This window comes from Cherax quadricarinatus, chromosome 73 (assembly GCF_038502225.1).
Source record: "Cherax quadricarinatus isolate ZL_2023a chromosome 73, ASM3850222v1, whole genome shotgun sequence".
In the NCBI taxonomy this organism is placed as follows: domain Eukaryota; kingdom Metazoa; phylum Arthropoda; class Malacostraca; order Decapoda; family Parastacidae; genus Cherax; species Cherax quadricarinatus.
In genome coordinates this window covers 12,716,443-12,731,045 of record NC_091364.1, presented here as the reverse complement: position 1 = coordinate 12,731,045, position 14,603 = coordinate 12,716,443, and the positions used below count along the sequence as shown (strand labels likewise).

Genomic DNA, 14,603 nt, shown 5'->3' with positions numbered 1-14,603 from the left:
TGTGTGGATGTTAAAGTAAGGGGAGGGCGTATCGTTAATATGAGCTTCCAAAACCTTGGATTATTTTTTCCTAAAAACACATGAGAGGCAGCAGTTGTGGCAGGCTCCTGGTGCAATGTTTGTAGAAGAATCGGTCGATTTCCTAGTAGCAGCGTCACCTAGCAGTCTAGCAGGTAGTGTATGAATAACGGTGCAGAAGTGACAGCAGTGCCGGCATTGTTCTGCCACGCTCTTAATTATTTTCTTCTATGGTAGGGTAGGTAAGGCGCAACCCATGAACGAATGTTCGCTGATGTGTAGTAAAGTCCTTGTTGGCAGTTGCGTGTTGTCACTCTGAAACTCTTTCATACCACAACTCTGATCTTGATGACTAACTCAACGGCTCCCGAGTTTGTCTTGCAGTGTTTCGGGCCATTTATTTAGTCCGACGTAAGCTGATTGGTATGGGGACAAGTATACGCTCATCCCCAGTGGGTAATTGGGCAGCATCATCTGCAGCCTGCGTTCTTTTTAATGAATACCAACGTGGATTGGTATTCAGTTGAATGTGGGTTTGCTTCCTTGTACATCTAAGGCCTGTAAGATACACTTGAGGAATGTACCGAGTCGTCGCTGTCCTGTGGCTGAGGGTGTTGGAGTGACAGGAGAGCAGCTATGAAAGCCGCGTGAAGAACAGTGTGCTGTTCATTCTGTTTTAAGACACGAGTTAGTGCTTGTTGGATAGTTTCAAACTCAGCTTGTAGTGCTAAGCAGTGGTCAGGGAGTCTCTACCCCGTTGATTATATTTATTATTCATCACGGACTCCAGCTGCTGCTGCTGCACGCTTGTTATCCAGATCCACTGATCCATCAGTGAAGTACACTGCACTGTTGGTACCTGCGGCTCGGCCGTGCTTCATTCCGCGTGATTTTTTTTTTTTTTTTTTTTTTTTTTTTTTTTTTTTTTTTTTTTAGGAATTTGTGGGTTGAACTGTATTGTACTGCTGTGGACTTAAAACTCATGAAAAGTGAAAGCTTGTAACCAAGACAGCTTAGATGGTAACTGCTAGTGTACAGAGGTGGTCAATTAAACTCCAAAACCTAACTATGAAAGATCATAAGAATGAAGTCTGTGCACTACTGGAGGACAAGGCATTCTTTTTTTTTTATATTCGAATCACCATTATCACTGATCTTCCTCTTCAATTTTATCCTCATCTGCTGACATTTGTTCCTCTCTGACAATTTTCTTCTTTTCATCCATTTCTTCAGATGGTCCTGCTTCTAATCTCTCTGCAACATCATCTGTCTCCATATTTTCTTCTACTACTTTCTTCTTCCTAAGACCAGCAGCAGGAGATCTGATGAGGCTCAGGCCCTTCCTGACTTCGACAATATCAGCAACACGCTGATATTGTACACTCTTCATGAGACGATCCATCACAAATTTGCCTTCACGCTTTGTCCTGATCTTTGTTATCTTCTTCATGGCTTCCACTGTCTGTTGCCATAATTCTCTATTATATTTCACTGGAACATTTCTTCTCAAATTCAAAAGAGGGGTCAACAGTTAATTCTTTGCCTGCTGCCTTCCTGAATGATTTTGTCCAGCGAACAGTGCGTGGATTCTTCTTCCTCTTGAATTTCTTGTGGCATTTCGGCCGGCAAAATTTGAAAACCTTGGAATCATTCCTCACAAACTGCATACCATGGCCGGGGTACACTCTACTGGAACAAAAGTAACACCTTTCTATACGCATTGTGTTACAGTGTTAACTGTTGTGTTGCACCGTGCACGAGAGACTGCGTGGTGAAGTAGGGTGTCTGTACTGCACAGATATTTGCTCACTGGGGGACACAATGTAACAGTTTCTGCTGGATCCGGTTGCCATGGTGGCGTATGTGTGTGTGTGTACTCGCCTAGTTGTACTCACCTAGTTGAGGTTGCGGGGGTCGACTCCGAGCTCCTGGCCCCGCCTCTTTACTGATCGCTACTAGGTCACTCTCCCTGAGCCGTGAGCTTTATCATACCTCTGCTTAAAGCTATGTATGGATCCTGCCTCCACTACATCACTTCCCAAATTATTCCACTTACTGACTACTCTGTGGCTGAAGAAATACTTCCTAACATCCCTGTGATTCATCTGTGTCTTCAGCTTCCAACTGTGTCCCCTTGTTACTGTGTCCAATCTCTGGAACATCCTGTCTTTGTCCACCTTGTCAATTCCTCTCAGTATTTTGTATGTCGTTATCATGTCCCCCCTATCTCTCCTGTCCTCCAGTGTCGTCAGGTTGATTTCCCTTAACCTCTCCTCGTAGGACATACCTCTTAGCTCTGGGACTAGTCTTGTTGCAAACCTTTGCACTTTCTCTAGTTTCTTTACGTGCTTGGCTAGGTGTGGGTTCCAAACTGGTGCCGCATACTCCAATATGGGCCTAACGTACACGGTGTACAGGGTCCTGAATGATTCCTTATTAAGATGTCGGAATGCTGTTCTGAGGTTTGCTAGGCGCCCATATGCTGCAGCAGTTATTTGGTTGATGTGCGCTTCAGGAGATGTGCCTGGTGTTATACTCACCCCAAGATCTTTTTCCATGAGTGAGGTTTGTAGTCTATGGCCCCCTAGACTGTACTCCGTCTGCGGTCTTCTTTGCCCTTCCCCAATCTTCATGACTTTGCACTTGGTGGGATTGAACTCCAGGAGCCAATTGCTGGACCAGGTCTGTGTGTGTGTGTGTGTGTGTGTGTGTGTGTGTGTTGTGTGTGTGCGTGTGTGTGTGCGTGTGCGTGTGTGTGCTCACCTAATTGTACTAACCTAATTGTCGTTGTTGGGGTCGAGACTCAACTCCTGGCCCCGCCTCTTCACTGATTGCTACTAGGTCCTCTCTCTCCCTGCTCCATGAGCTTTATCATACCTCGTCTTAAAACACTGTATGGTTCCTGCCTCCACTACTTCACTTGTCAGACTGTTCCACTTCCTGACAATTCTGTGACTGAAGAAATACTTCCCAACATTCCTTTGACTCATCTAAGTCTTCAACTTCCAATTGTGACCCCCTGTTTCTGTGTCCCCTCTCTGGATCATCCTGTTACTGTCCACCTTATCTATTCCACGCAGTATTTTGTACGTCATTATCATTTCTCCCCTACCCCTCCTGTACTCCAATGTCGTCAGGCCGATTTCCCTTAACCTTTCATCGTAGGACATTCCCCTTAGCTCTGTAACTAGCCTTGTTGCAAACCTTTGCACTTTCTCAAATTTCTTGACGTGCTTGACAAGGTGTGGGTTCCAAACTGGTGCTGCATACTCCAGTATGGGCCTGACGTACACTGTGTACAGTGTCTTGAACGATTCCTTACTGAGGTATCGGAAAGCTATTCTCTATTTTGCCAAACGCCCATATGATGCAGTAGTTATCTGGTTGATGCGTGCTTCCGGAGACGTGCTCGGTATTATACTCACCCCAAGATTTTTCTCCTTGAGTAAGGTTTGCAGTTTTTGGCCACCTAGCCTATACTCCGTCTGCGGTCTTCTTTGCCCTTCCCCGATCTTCACGACTTTGCATTTGGCGGGGTTAAATTCGAGTAGCCCGTTGTTGGACCACGTGTCCAGCCTGTCCAGGTCTCTCTGTAGTCCTGCCTGATCCTCATCTGATATAATTCCCCTCATTAACTTCACATCATCTGCGAACAGGGACACTTCTGTGTCTATCCCTTCCATCATGTCATTCACATATACCAAAAATAGTACTGGTCCTAGAACTGACCCCTGTGGGACCCCGCTCATCACAGGCGCCCATTGTGATACCTCATCACGTACCATGACTCGTTGTTGCCTCCCTGTCAGGTATTCTCTGGTCCATTGCAGTGCCCTTCCTGTTATACGTGCCTCATCCTCTAGCTTCTGAACTAATCTCTTGTGAGGAAATGTGTCAAAGGCCTTCTTGCACTCCAAGAAAATGCAGTCAACCCACCCATCTCTCTCGTGTCTTTCCTCTGTCACTCATAAAACTCCAGAAGGTTTGTGACACAGGATTTGCATTCCATGAATCAGTGCCAGTTGTCGTTTATAATCTTGTTCCGTTCCAGGTGCTATACCACTCTCCTCCTGATAACCTTCTCCATGACTTTGCATACTATACACGTCAGTTATACCGGTCTATAGTTTAGTGCCTTGTTTCTGTCTCCTTTCTAAAAAATGGGGACTACATTTGCCGTCTTCCATACCTCAGGGAGTTGCCTAGTTTCAAGGGATGTGTTGGAAATTGTGGTTAGTGGCATACACAGCATCTCTGCTTCCTCTTTAAGGGTCCGCAGAGAGATGTCCGGTCCCGCCGTCTTTGAGGTATCAAGGTCACTTACCTTCTTCACCTCCTTCTCAGTTGTGTGTATTTCATCCAACACTTGTTGGTATATTCCTTGATGTCCCCCTCTGTTCTGTCTTCCCAGAGTCCTTCCTGTCTCCACTGTAAATACTTTTTTATATCTCGCGTTGAGCTCCTCACATACCTCTTGATCGTTTCTTGTGAGCTCCCCACCTTCTTTCCTCAGCCTGATTACCTGATCTTTGACTATTGTCTTCCTCCTAATATGTGTATACAGCAGTTTCGGGTCAGACTTGACTTTCGATTCTATGTTGTTTTCATACTGTCGCTGGGCCTCCCTCCTTATCTGTGCATACTCCACTAATCTTCTGTGCATACTCCACTAATCTCCTTATTTTCCCGTTCTTTTTCAAGTGCACTTGGTTTTTGCCTCCCTACACCTTCGGGTAAACCAAGGGTCTGGTCTTCCCATTGCTCCTGTAGCCCTTGGGAACAAACCTTTCCTCTGTCTCCTTGCATTTTGTTGTTAGGTATTCCATCATTTCGTTTACTGACTTTCCTATCAATTCTCTGTCCAACTGAACCTCCTGCAGGAAGTTCCTCATACCTGGGTAGTCCCCCCCTTTTACAGTTTGGCTTTTCCCATTCAACTCCTGTTACTCTCTCCACTTGTAACTACTATGTATTCAAAGCTCAGAACCACGTGATCACTAGCACCAAGGGGCCTCTCATACGTGATGTCCTCAATGTCCAATCTGCTCAAGGTGAATACGAAGTCCTGTCTTGCTGGTTCATCCTCCCCTCTCTGGTAGTGTCCCGAATATGTTGGTGCAAGAGGTTTTCCAGTACTACATCCATCATCTTGGCTCTCCATGTTTCGGGATCCCAGTGTGGCTCCAGGCTTTCCCAATCGATCTTCCTGTGGTTGAAGTCGCTCGTAATTAGTAACTTTGCTCTGCTCGAGTGAGCTCTTCTTGCCACCTCAGCTAGTGTGTTCACCATTGCTCTGTTGCTCTCTTCCCATTCCTCTCTTGGCCTCCTGCAGTTCTGTAGTGGGTTATACATCAATGCAATGACTACCTTATGTTCCCCAGACTGAATTGTGCCTACTATGAGCAGTGCAACCCCTCCTCCCCCTCTGCTCCTTCTATCTTTCCACAGGATCTGATATCCCAGTGAGAAGACTGCATCTGTTACTGTCTCAGTGAGCTTCGTTTCTGTGACTGCTATGATGTCTGGGGACATCTCTCTGATTCTTTCATGCCACTCCTCATATTTATTTGTTATTCCATCCAAGTTCATGTACCAAACTGTCAACTTCTTTTCTAAGACTGTGGTCTGGGGAGAATATTGAGGTTGGGGGAGTGGAAGCCCTGGCAGGGGGCTATGGGGGTTTGCTATGGGGGTGGGGTTTGTGATGAGGGGGTGGGGGCAGAGGGAACAGTGTGTGGGTTTTGGTTTAGGTTATTCATTTGCATTGGGGTTGTCATGGTTGGAGTCCTTCTGTGGGTGTTTCTGGAGGAGGGTGTGTTTGCTCTTCCACCTGGGTCTGGGTTCTTCTGCTCATCTCTGTCATTGCCTCTCGTTCCTTCTTTCGTCTTCGTACCCTCTCTTTCAGTATCATCCTTCTTGTTTTGTCTCGATCGAGGTACACTCTCTGGTACTCCGGTTTGCCCCTTAGCCATGCTTTCTCCTGCAGGATCCTGGTTTGAGCTGATTCTGCCTTGAAAATTACTTTGGCCAGCCAATTCTCCGAAAATCTGTCACCTGAGTCATGTCGTCCTCACTTATTGCTTTCATTATACTTTCAATTGGATTTTTCTCCTCCTGTTTTCTTTCATCGTATGTTTCCCCTTCGACTTTCTGGAGACCATAGACAAAAACTGACCTCTCCATTTCGTCCTCCCACTGTATCTCCCTTTGCATCCTCTGAGGTGATTTAGTTCCTTCCATTGAAGCGTCCTTCCTTCACTCCCTTCCCTGACTGATGCCCCTGTGCCCAGTGGTCCTACTTTCCTGCTCAGCTGTTCCTGGCCACTGCAGTTGTCTAGTCTCTGCATATACCTTAGCTCCTTCATTATCTTAGTCCTCTCATTTGTTCTTAGTGTGCTCGACGTCTTTTTCCGGGGCCCCACGTGGGTCTGATAGGGCCTTCGCATACAGTCCTACAGTCCCCTCGTCTGTGACTGATATAGAAGTCCCTGAGGTCATGGCTGTGATGTCCTTTGGTTCTTTAGGCTTTTTCAGTTTTAGTTCCTCGTCTAAGCACTGTGTGTGTGTGTGTACTCACCTAGTTATGGTTGCAGGGGTCGAGTCACTGCTCCTGGCCCTGTGTATGTGTGTGTGTGTGTGTGTGTGTGTGTGCGTGTGTATGTGTGTGTGCGCGCGCGCGCGACAAGCTAGTTACAGAATATTCTCAGTACCAACAAGAAGTCCCCCCCCCTCCTCTCTCCCGCACTCCATGCAAATCCCTCAGCATAAAAATCAGTCAACGTAACACAATAACCCCGAAATGTCTACCCCTCATCTACTTACTATCTATAATTTCTACTTTTTTTATCTGCAATATCCTGGGTTGGGTGAGGGAAAGTCGTAAACCCGGGACCTGCGGATATGTAAAGCGTCACGCTCTGTCAACAAACTCAGCCGGGGAGAACAGTGCGCTATGCGCTTCAGTCCTCTAGCGTCGCAAGTCGCAAGGCTACTACATGTTGCCTGTGTCCATATGAAGTACAGGGTGACAAGGCGTGGTTATGCTTGTACAGATCACTGTGGTAAGTCGTATCAATTTGTGTGTGTGTGTGTGTGTGTGTGTGTGTGTGTGTGTGTGTGTGTGTGTGTGTGTGTGTGTGTGTGTGTGTGTGTGTGTGTGTGTACGTGTGCGCGCTCATCGAGTTGTATTTGCAGGGGGTGAGTCTTAGCGTAATGCCTCACCTCCCAGCATGCACCCGGCCGGCGATATTTGTTCCAGGCTTCTTAAACTCTATCATACCCAGTCTTTAACTGAGTAGAGAGTTCGCCTCCGCTACAACTTCATCCGGTTCACCCAGCAGAACACCTAAAGACTGAAACAGTTCTTCGTAACGTCTCTCTGGCTCATTAATATTGTTTTGATCTTCCACCTCGTCTCTGTGCCTCGCATTTCAGCCTGACCTCCGCCTGGCCAAATCTTATGAGCATCTAGTACGTCACAGAGAACAGGATGGCACAATACCGTGACTGGAACAATACACAAATAACCCACACAGAGGAGAGAGAAAAGCTTATGACAACGTTTCGGTTTGTCTTGGACCATTCACGAGTCAAACAGAAGAGGGTGACTGATCCAGTATACATGTATACTGGCTCACTCTCTTTTGTCAGTGTGACTTGTGAATGGTCCAAGACGGACCGAAACGTCGTCTTAAGCTTTTCTCTCTCCCATGTGTGGGTTATTTGTGTCTCGTACATCATAATCAATACTGTCAGTAGTGTTACTGTGTACTGTGTAGTATACATGCTTACAAAATCCCAGCTACTTTATAGATATGCTCCCTTGCTAACCGTAACGTCACGAAACCCATCCATCACATGTGAACAGTAGGCCAGAGGCCTCGCTGTCAGTTCCCGCTAGGCATAGACTGGACTTGGCAAGGCTCCTGGGTTTCTCCTCAAGACTCTCTTAATTATATGCCCCCAAGACATCCAACGCGTGTATTTCTTACTCCAACATCTCCTAACGAACCCCCACGACAATATCTTTACATACTCTTTCCTAAGGTCGTTATGCACAATTTCCTGTGGTGTTCTCAACGATTCTACATGAAGTACCAGAGGAACAGAAAGGCACTATTGCATCACCTCACTCCCCGTTTTGTCTCTTATGCCACTACCACTACTCTACTACTGCTTCTATTACTACTTCCACTACCAGCATTACCTCTACTACCACTTAGTTCATCTCTTTGTCCCGCCCCTGTCCCCGTCTTCTATATATACTGGCTCCCTCACCTTCGTGTGTTAGTGCGACTCGTCAGTGGTCCATATCGGACCAAAACGCCGTCATAAGTCTCTTTCTCCTATGTGCGGGTTGAATATCAAAAAGGTATACATTACCGACAAGTTGGTAAGACACATAGGTGTCTTTATGTGCGGGTTACTTGTAGTCCCTGGACGGTAGTTTCAAAATTCGATGAAGTCACATGTTCACCTCTGACAATATGGTTGGTGTGATGTGCACTCCCAGATCTTTCTCCTTCCACGATATATATATCTCACCTCACAGTCTATTTTCGAGCTCTGGCTTGTAATCTCCCTGATTTGCATGACCTTACACTTGTTTGAGTTAAAGACAAGCTGCCACTTCTTTGATCACCCAGACAGCCTGTCCAAATCTTCCTATAGCCTGTCTAAATTTATCCTCTACCGTTCTTGTTCTTAAAACAACTGAACATTATTGGTAAACAACGATGCGTAGAATTCAACTCCTTTTGTGTGTGTGTGTGTGTGTGTGTGTGTGTGTGTGTGTGTGTGTGTGTGTGTGTGTATGAGAGAGAGAGAGAGAGAGAGAGAATAATTTGATAAAGACAGCATTGTATTTGAAAACTTTAGAAATGTTAATCATTCTGTGTTTAGCTATATTTATATTCATTGACATCAAAAGAATAATAATAGTATATATACCTGTGTCTGAGTGTCCGTATATGCAGCAAAAGCACACACAATTAAGCATATACAGTGACTCAAAGTAAAATGCTTGTTAAATATCGCAAAAGCACACACACACTTACGCACATATAACGACTCAAAGAAAAATGCCTGTTAAATACATCAACTTGAATAATGCTGCGAGTCGAGTTAACTCAGCCTTGGTCTATGCTAAAATGACTAATGCAGACACACTAAGTCACAATGATGAATCCCAAACCAAATCTACGTTACCTCAGGCAATACACAGCACTACTTTCATTGTGATGAATGGTTTAGAAAACCGACAAGTTGAAGAATTGAGACACTTATGCAACACATGGGAATCTTTATTGAAGAAACGTTTCGCCACACAGTGGCTTCATCAGTCCAATACAAAGTAGAAATGGGTAAGGAGAGTAGATGGACTGAACACATCGAATCCAGGTTGAGGGACTGATTACCTCATACTTCTACTCTCCTTACCCATTTCTACTTTGTATTGGACTGATGAAGCCACTGTGTGGCGAAACGTTTCTTCAATAAAGATTCCCATGTGTTGCATAAGTGTCTCAATTCTTCAACTACTTTCATTATATTTACCACTAAGCTAGGCTATGTCTCATTAAGGTAGACAGTATCACCTACAGCCAGGCTGTATCACTTAAATCTAGGCAATATGACTAAGCTAGGCTTTAGGAGTTCAAGCTAGGATATATCACTAAGCTAGTTTATACACTTTACGCTAGGCTAGAGATAGGCACTGGTAACAGAGGATCCTTTTAAAACAACTCTTCGCCGAAGGCTGGGCGAAACGTTGTACTGAAAAGATCCTCTGCTACTAGTGTTTTTATCTCCACTAGTCAGCTTTTATTACTATCTTAACCTAGGCTATATCACATAAAGTTTGGTTATATCATTTAAAGCTAGGTTATAACTTCAAAAGTCTATGCTAAACCTTACATTAGGCCTGGGTACTGGAGTCCATGCCTACACAAAGAACTTTCCTAGGCTACAAGCATCAATCGACCCCTATGTTTGATTTATATCGTCGCTCCCTACACACTGAGTCTCTTTATATAGCCGCCAACCTACTCTGCATATTAATCCCCATCGATTTATGACTCCGACTGCTATAATTGGTTGTAATTCAGGGGACGCATTCTGTCTCTACGTTACCCGTGTTTGGAGGCAAATCTCTCCGCCAATGAGAAACAAGCTTCCGCCAAGTACGTGTTTTTGATTGGCTGTTGGGAGGCCGGGAGGCGCTTGCACGTGACAGCCATGCGGGTGCTGATATTGTTTTACTGTAAAGTGAACTTTATGATTTGGACATTTGCATACTACAGAGCACGGACGCCTAGTTAAGGCAGGCTCCCCGGCGCTGCTTTCCTACTTCCTCGCCCGAATTCAGTTTCTTTCGACACTGACAGCTACAAAAACGACGACTGTTGGGCGTCACAGAGGAAGTGTATGCACACAGCTTCTTACAAATACATTTTTATATACAAACACACTTGTGTGTGTATATCTGGAGTGGACGATCACTGTGAGAGTTACTTCTTTGGCTCCAGCAGTCATAAAGCACTTGACACAAATGTCAGAGATCAACGTCCACGCCCCTTCCTTTCCTCCCTCCTCCATCTTCCTTCCCTCCCAACACCCCTCTCTCCCCTCCTTGCTTCTCTCCCCCTACCACATACCTCCTCCATTCCCCTCCTATTCATGCTTCTCTCGCCTCCCCCTTCCCTCCTATTCCTGCGTCTCTCCCCATCTCCCTCCCATCCTGTGCGGGCAACTCATGTTTAATGTGGTAGAACAAACCACGCAGGCGACCCGTTGAGGCCCGATAGTGAAGTATGGCTCAGTGTGCAGGCAGCTTGTTAGCCTTTATTAGCAGAGTAGTTAGTGTGTTAGGTTTTGATTACAGAAGTTAGCTTATTTTTCGCAATAATAACACCTTGCTAGATCTTCACAATACGAATAGGTAGGTTGTTAGATACTAATTAGAAGATTAGCTAGGCTGTTGCTTCGTGATTGGGAGAGTAGATTGTTAGTTCTTCGTAGATTTGCTAAATTGCTAGCAGTTAGGCTGTTAGGAAAGGTTATTAGATCCTGGTGGTTAGTAGTTGACTACGAGAGTAATAACTTTACTAAATATTTTCCTTATGCGCAAAAAAAGGTGACAGTTTTATACTTTACGGATGAATAGGCTTATTAGCTTTATTTTGAATTAGATTTCACTAATTAAGTAATTAGTGTATCTTTTGCTACAAAATAGCTTGTTTGTCCATGCTATTAAAAATATTGTAATATATATGTACAATATATATATATATATATATATATGTACGTAAGTGATTCTGGTTTTACAATATATGTACATTATATACATTAAGGAATAATAAACGCAGAGGTCATACAGCATTTGGGAAGTGGAAGGGAAGTTTGATCCGAGGAAAATAGGAGTAGCTCTAATTCCTTAAATCAAGAGCCCTAAAGCATCAAAGAATCCCTCCTAGGGTATCGTCTGTACAACTGGTCCTCCAAATATCACGTCCGTTTTCATACGCATTTCCAGTTCGTAGATTTCTGAACTGTGAACCTTATTAGCAAAATGGAGAAAAAAAAGCACGCTGAAGAATGCGCTTTTACTGGAGCAATGTTTCGCTCAGTGTAGAACGAAACGTTGTCCCAACAAAAGCTTTCTCTGCAACGGGTGTTTTTCTTCACTACTGTTGGCAGTGAGACATTTGGATCCAAGTATAAGCCAAGATGAACAGACTTTTCAACGCCAACTTACCTTTCTAAAACTTTCTGTTGGACTTTTTTTTTACCATTTCGGGCTACACCATTTTCTTTCTGCATTATGCTGGTGCCATATGAAGACGGGAAGCCATGAGTATCTTGTTTTTCTTTTTCTTGCTAGGGATGGGTTGCAAAGTAAGAGGCTGTCCGTGTTGCAGCTACGAACAGGAAGCTAGGGGTGGGTTGTAAAGTAAGAGGTCGTCCGTGTTGCAGCTACGAACAGGAAGCTAGGGGTGGGTTGTAAAGTAAGAGGCCGTCCGTGTTGAAGCTACGAACAGGAAGCAAGGTCTTCAGTGACCCAGGCCTAGGAATGTATCCTACTTCTCCAAGATACACCTTTCGCTTTCCAAATTGTTAAAGTGAGTCTAATGATCTGAGCCAAATTAAATATTTATTTTAGGTTGCTTTATTGAAACAAATAATGACCCTTAATTTACGTCTTACCTCCAGTAATTACCTTAACAGGAAGGTAAAGTCAGTGTTGGGCCCATTGTTTACAATCTACATAATGATGGCGACGTAAGTTAGCCGATGGCACTAAAATAGACCGTCAAATAATTTCTGATGTGGATACTAGAAGTAAACAGGATGGCCCGGATAAGTTGATATTGTGGTTAGAGAAGCGGCAGATGAAGTTCAGTGTAGACGAGTGTAAGATTCTAATCCTAGGAAAAGGAATAACTATGGCACTATTAAGCTGAAATGAGTTGATTTTAGTCAAAGTGAAATCGAAAAAGATTTAGGAGTTCTGTTTAGCAAAAATTTAAAGCCAAGACAACGGTGCATAAGTGTTTACCTGGAGTTTACCTGGAGAGAGTTCCGAGGGTCAACGCCCCCGCGGCCCGGTCTGTGACCAGGCCTCCTGGTGGATCAGAGCCTGATCAACCGGTAATAAAGCTAATATAATACCCGGATTCATATCAAGAATTATAAATAATAGAAGTCCTAAGGTTATACTTCGGCTTTATGTATCTCTGGTATGGCTTCATTTAGATTTTGAGGCTTAGTTCTGGTTTCCTTATTACAAAACAGACATAACTGCGCTGGGAAATATACAAACATAACGAAGCTGATCCCGTATATCAGAAATCTTTCCTGCACAGGTAGGTTTAATTAAGGCACTAAATTTGCACTCTGGAAAGATGTAGAATTAAGGGAGATACGATGGAAGTATATGAAAAAGAATAAAAGGGATATATATATATATATATATATATATATATATATATATATATATATATATATATATATATATATATATATATATATATATATATATATATAAATCTTCCACCTTTCTGTGCACTGGACTGAAGAAGTCACTGGCTGGTATGAGTGGGTGTGGATGGACGCAAGTTGGACTTGCCTAGCATGGGTCACCATGCTTACTTCAGCGTTCCTTCTTACGTTATTTTCTCAACTTTCCCTCCATCTGTTTTTCACTAATTCTAACACATTCAGCATTGCAGATTCGATCCTCCTTCCACTTAACGAGAGATCAAAGCATTCCCTAATTATACTGACTGGGAACTGAGAGCAACTAGTGTAACCATCGGTCATCGAATACCACAACAATAATTTAGTTTACCAACGACTCGTACCTTTTACTAGCGAGTTCCAAACGCTACCTAATGACATTTCTAAATGTTGACCAAAATATCTACTCACATTTCAGTTTAAAATAACCCACTGGAATTGTTTTTCTCTCTGGCTTTCTCTCTACCACAAGTTTATTTAAAAAAAAATGAAAAATGGTAAACATGTTTAGCGTTTAGTGTATGTCGTCAGTGTCTTGAGCAACACCCTGAGTCTGCCCATCCCTTCCTTCTCCCTCGCGGATCTTATCACATATTTATACCACAATGGTGTTTCCTTATATTTTCCCTCCTCTCTCCTCTTCCTCGTGGCGCACATTTCTCCTGCAACAGACACAATATCATGCCTAAACTTCTTCCACATCTCATTTGCGCCCTCGTATCTTTCACTTGCCAGAAACTGACGCAGTCGTATAACCTCCTCTATCTCTTTCCCTTCCTCTTCCTCCTTTTCATTCTCTTATTTCCCCCCCCACCCCCTCATTTTTATTTTCTTCCTCCATTTCATTATCCTCTTCCTAATGTTCATCAATTTTCACTTCTTTCTCGTCCACTTAAACATCCTTTTCCTCCTTGTCTTCTTTTTCATTCTACTCTCTCCATTCTCTTCTTCCTCCTTTCCATACACCTATTCATCTCTTAGTCACCCGATGTCAAACTATAATCCTCTCGATAAATAAGGAAAATCTAAACGTAAGACAATCACCTCGACATATCAATCTAGTTTGGCCCAAAAAAAGCAAACATACCTCACCAGGGGACACTACTGGATGATCCTAGATAATCGTACCCTCAGGATCGCCACCAGTTGTGTAAATTTTGTGACACTGCTATACTTCCTCCAATCTCTGTTTAGAGTGTTGTGATGTACATGATATATTTGTTAACGAGTATCTAACAGTGTACCTCTTTTCTGCATATATATTATTAGTCCTAGAGGTAGGAAGTATGATAAGACATGTTCATCTGTTAGGTATCTTTATTCCGAAAATTTTCGCCTACACAGTAGGAGTCTTCAGTCATGTAGATGAATGGTTTAAAGAACTGACAAGTTGATAAATTAGACGGTTGTGCAATACTTGGGTAACTAGTGGAACGTTTCGCCACACAGTGGCTTCATCAGTCCAATACAAAGAAGAATGGTGCAGATCATGAGTAGTTTAAAGTAGTCAGACCTTGTATTAATGTTGGTAGAATTACCGACAATATGTTAGATAAAAGGACACAAGT

At 43.6% G+C, this 14,603-nt stretch overlaps 1 pseudogene; it reads right to left on the bottom strand.

Moving 5' to 3' along the window:
• Nucleotides 1-955: 955 nt before the first annotated feature.
• LOC128701192 (probable ribosome biogenesis protein RLP24 pseudogene) lies at nt 956-1,788 on the bottom strand (annotated as a pseudogene).
• Between the last annotated feature and the right edge of the window lie 12,815 nt (nt 1,789-14,603).